The sequence below is a fragment of the Oncorhynchus clarkii genome, chromosome 2 (genome assembly GCF_045791955.1).
Source record: "Oncorhynchus clarkii lewisi isolate Uvic-CL-2024 chromosome 2, UVic_Ocla_1.0, whole genome shotgun sequence".
Classification (NCBI taxonomy): domain Eukaryota; kingdom Metazoa; phylum Chordata; class Actinopteri; order Salmoniformes; family Salmonidae; genus Oncorhynchus; species Oncorhynchus clarkii.
The window spans coordinates 67,279,351-67,284,350 of record NC_092148.1 but is presented as its reverse complement, the minus strand read 5'-3'; the positions used below and the strand labels follow the sequence as shown (position 1 = coordinate 67,284,350).

At 41.6% G+C, this 5,000-nt stretch overlaps 1 protein-coding gene across 2 annotated transcripts in view; it reads left to right on the top strand.

Moving 5' to 3' along the window:
- Positions 1 to 5,000, top strand: part of LOC139372485 (FERM domain-containing protein 4A-like) — a 150,703-nt gene that overhangs the window by 2,946 nt on the left and 142,757 nt on the right. The window contains exon 1 of one of the 2 annotated variants that reach the window (XM_071112314.1): positions 2,579 to 2,654. The exons of the other annotated variant lie outside the window; for it this stretch is intronic. The gene's annotated coding sequence lies outside the window, so the exon portion shown is untranslated. Of the gene's footprint in view, positions 1 to 2,578; positions 2,655 to 5,000 lie in introns of those variants that run through there. 2 annotated transcript variants of the gene reach the window in all.

Here is a 5,000-nt window from a genome sequence, read left to right as displayed (position 1 = left end):
TAAAAATGTATCAAGGGAGTCCAAATGCTTGCTGGCATCAATCAATCAAATGCTATGGCAGCAACATGTCATACTCTTTTGGTCCAGACAGCATCAGATACATGAGCTACACTTACCGAGACAGAGGGGCACTGTTTCCATTGTTCAGATGATTTGTCCGGTGAGATTCAGCCGCTTGCAAATTGATGAACATTTTTGAAAACACAGAGGCGAAAGATAAATAATTTTACCATTTCTATTTTTTTTTTTTATTGGTCAAATATTTGGGGAAGCCTGGCTTCCCTAGGCGTCCATGAATACACGACACTGTGTGTGAGTCCACAACCAGTTCTGCAGGGTTTAATCCAATCAGATGACCTGATGGTGTTGTCACACACTGCTACACTCGTCTGCTACACTGCTACACTGCTACACTGCTACACTCGCCCGCTACACTGCTACACTGCTACACTGCTACACTCGTCTGCTACACTGCTACACTTGTCTGCTACACTGCTACACTCGTCTGCTACACTGCTACACTCGTCTGCTACACTGCTACACTCGTCTGCTACACTGCTACACTCGTCTGCTACACTGCTACACTCGTCTGCTACACTGCTACACTCGTCTGCTACACTGCTACACTCGTCTGCTACACTGCTACACTTGTCACTCTCTCTCACTCTTTCTCAATCTATTGCCCACATACTCACTATTTCTCTCTCTCTCTCTCTCTCTCTCTCTCTCACTCACTCTCTCTCTCTCTCTCTCACTGTTTCTTTCTCTCAATTCAATTCAATTCAAGGGGCTTTAATGGCATGGGAAACATACGTTAACATTGCCAAAGCAAGTGAGGTAGATAACATACAAAAGTTAACAAACAATAAAAATGAACAATAAACATTACACTCTCAGTGTAAAACAATAAAGACATTACAAATGTCATATTATGTATATATACAGTGTTGTAATGATGTGCAAATGGTTGAAGTACAAAAGGGAAAATAAATAAACATAAATATGGGTTGTATTTACAATGGTGTTTGTTATTCACTGGTTTCCCTTTTCTTGTGACAAAAGGTCACAACTCTTGCTGCTGTGATGGCACATTGTGGTATTTCACCCAGTAGATATGGGACTTTATCAAAATCGGGTTTGTTTTCGAAATCTTTGCGGATCTGTGTAATCTGGGGGAAATATGTGTCCCTAATATGGTCATACATTTGACAGAAGGTTAGGAAGTGCAGCTCAGTTTCCACCTCATTTTGTGGGCAGTGTGCATATAGCCTGTCTTCTCTTGAGAGCCAGGTCTGCCTATGGGGGCATTTCTCAATAGCAAGGCTATGCTCACTGAGTCTGTCCATAGTGAAAGCTTTCCTTAAGTTTGGGTCAGTCACAGTGGTCAGGTATTCTGTCACTGTGTACTCTCTGTTTAGTGCCAAATAGCATTCTAGTTTGCTATGTTTTTTTTTGTTAATTCTTTCAGATGTGTCAATTATCTTTTTGTTTTCTCATGATTTGGTTGGGTCTAATTGTGCTGCTGTCCTAGGGCTCTGTAGAGTGTATTTGTGTTTGTGAACAGAGCCCCAGGACCAGCTTGCTTAGGGGACTCTTCTCCAGGTTAATCTCTCTGTAGGTGATGGCTTTGTTATGGAAGGTTTGGGAATCGCTTCCTTTCAGGTGGTTGTAGAATTGAACGGCTATTTTCTGGATTTTGATAATTAGCGGGTGTCTGCCTAATTCTGCTCTCCATGCATTATTGGTTGTTTTATGTTGTACACAGAGAATTCTGCAGAATTCTGCATGCAGAGTCTCAATTTGGTGTTTGTCCCATTTTGTGAATTCTTGGATGGTGAGCAGACCCCAGATCTCACAACCATAAAGGGCTGATTCAATTATTTTTTTATAATTATTTTTTTGCCAGATCCTAATTGGTATGTCAAATTGTATGTTCCTTTTGATGGCATAGAACGCCCTTCTTGCCTTGTCTCTCAGATCGTTCAGAGCTTTGTGGAAGTTACCTGTGACGCTGATGTTTAGGCCAAGGTATGTATCGTTTTTTGTGTGCTCTAGGGCAACAGTGTCTAGATGGAATTTGTATTTGTGGTCCTGGTGACTGGACCTTTTTTGGAACACCATTATTTTGGTCTTACTGAGATTTACTGTCAGGGCCCATGTCTGGCAGAATCTGTGCAGAAGATCTTAGTGCTGCTGTAGGCCCTCCTTGGTTGGAGAGAGAAGCACCAGCTCCTCAGCAAACATTAGAAATGTAACTTCAGAGTCTAGTAGGGTGAGCCTGAGTGCTGCAGACTGTTCTGGTGCCCTCGCCAAATCTCTCTCTCTCTCTCTCTCTCTCTCTCTCTCTATTAGCGGTCATCTGATCTCTGTAATGGGTTTATCCAGATCCATCTGTGAGCCGAGCCAAGGGTAGAATTAGTGGGGGGTTAGGATGGTTACGAGGGGTTTGGGGGATAACATTGGTCAGACAGCCATGGCACATAGTCAACCGTAGCCATCTCTCGCAGTGTGCAATCCCCATCCAACCAGCCCTAAATGTATAGATGCTATCTCAATATCCATCCCAGCCAAGCCAAACCAAACAGCCAAGGGGAGATCCATGGATTTCATTGACTGGAGTGTCAGACATGATGACAGTTGTCTGCTAATGGAAGGTCTGTGTTTCACACAGTATAATGTACATTTGAATGGGTTTGTGTTGGGTTATTCAAGTATAAGTATTTTTATTGGTACACTACAACATATGTCTTTATTTCCTTTTTTTCTCTCTATCTCAATCTCTCCATCTTCCTTACTCTCTATATACAGTATCTCAATCTCTCTCTTATCCATCAGTAGCCATGGCAGTTATCCGAGTCAGTCAAGCATCACATTTGAAATTAACAAGCATCATTGGACTGTACTTTAATGTCTCTTTGTCTAGTTATGTTCTGAACGCAGAGTTCAGAACACACACACACCCTGGACGATGTCACTGGAACTACAGTATTTGCAGTAATGGAAGGATTTGATGTTGCATTCACTGCTTACAATTGGAGCCAGAAAAATACTTGGAAACACATTGTTATACTGCATCTCACTTCAATGTTCTGTATTGTACTCTTTATTTCAGTTTATTTCTCTCTCTCTCTCTCTCTCTCTATCTCTCTCTCTCTCTGTATCTGTCTCTCTCTGTCTCTTGCTGTCTATCTCTCTCTCTCTCCCTCTCTCTCTCTCACGCTCTCTCTCTCTCTCTCTCTCTCTCTCTCTCTCTCTCAATCTGTATCTCTCTCTCTCTCAATTCAATTCAAATCAAGGGCTTTATTGGCATGGGAAACATGTGTTAACATTGCCAAAGCAAGTGAGGTAGATAATATATAAAGTGAATATACAAAGTGAAATAAACAATAAAAATTAACAGTAAACATTACACATACATAAGTTTCAAAATAATAAAGACATTACAAATGTCATATTATATATATATATATATATATATATATATATATATATACAGTGTTTTAACAATGTACAAATGGTTAATAAAGAACACAAGATAAAATAAATAAGCATAAATATGGGTTGTATTTACAATGGTGTGTGTTCTTCACTGGTTGCCCTTTTCTCGTGGCAACAGGTCACAAATCTTGCTGCTGTGATGGCACACTGTGGAATTTCACCCAGTAGATATGGGACTTTATCAAAATTGGATTTGTTTTCAAATTCTTTGTGGATCTGTGTAATCTGAGGGAAATATGTCTCTCTAATATGGTCAAACATTGGGCAGGAGGTTAGGAAGTGCAGCTCAGTTTCCACCTCATTTTGTGGGCAGTGAGCACATAGCCTGTCTTCTCTTGAGAGCCATGTCTGCCTACGGCGGCCTTTCTCAATAGCAAGGCTATGCTCACTGAGTCTGTACATAGTCAAAGCTTTCCTTAATTTTGGGTCAGTCACAGTGGTCAGGTATTCTGCCGTAGGGCCTGTGTAGGGCCAAATAGCATTCTAGTTTGCTCTGGGTTTTTTTGTTAATTCTTTCCGATGTGTCAAGTAATTATCTTTGTGTTTTCTCATGATTTGGTTGGGTCTAATTGTGCTGCTGTCCTGGGGCTCTGTAGAGTGTGTTTGTGTTTGTGAACAGAGCCCCAGGACCAGCTTGCTTAGGGGACTCTTCTCCAGGTTCATCTCTCTGTAGGTGATGGCTTTGTTATGGAAGGTTTGGGAATCGCTTCCTTTTAGGTGGTTATAGAATTTAACGGCTCTTTTCTGGATTTTGATAATTAGTGGGTATCGGCCTAATTCTGCTCTACATGCATTATTTGGTGTTCTACATTGTACACGGAGGATATTTTTGCAGAATTCTGCGTGCAGAGTCTCAATTTGGTGTTTGTCCCATTTTGTGAAGTCTTGGTTGGTGAGCGGACCCCAGACCTCACAACCATAAAGGGCAATGGGCTCTATGACTGATTCAAGTATTTTTAGCCAAATCCTAATTGGTATGTTGAAATTTATGTTCCTTTTGATGGCATAGAATGCCCTTCTTGCCTTGTCTCTCAGATCGTTCACAGCTTTGTGGAAGTTACCTGTGGCGCTGATGTTTAGGCCAAGGTATGTATAGTTTTTTGTGTGCTCTAGGGCAACAGTGTCTAGATGGAATTTGTATTTGTGGTCCTGGTGACTGGACCTTTTTTGGAACACCATTATTTTGGTCTTACTGAGATTTACTGTCAGGGCCCAGGTCTGACAGAATCTGTGCATAAGATCTAGGTGCTGCTGTAGGCCCTCCCTGGTTGTTGACAGAAGCACCAGATCATCAGCAAACAGCAGACATTTGACTTCGGATTCTAGTAGGGTGAGGCCGGGTGCTGCAGACTTCTCTAGTGCCCGTGCCAATTCGTTGATATATATGTTGAAGACGGTGGGGCTTAAGCTGCATCCCTGTCTCACCCTACGACCCTGTGTGAAGAAATTTGTGTGTTTTTTGCCAATTTTAACCGCACACTTGTTGTTTGTGTACATGGATT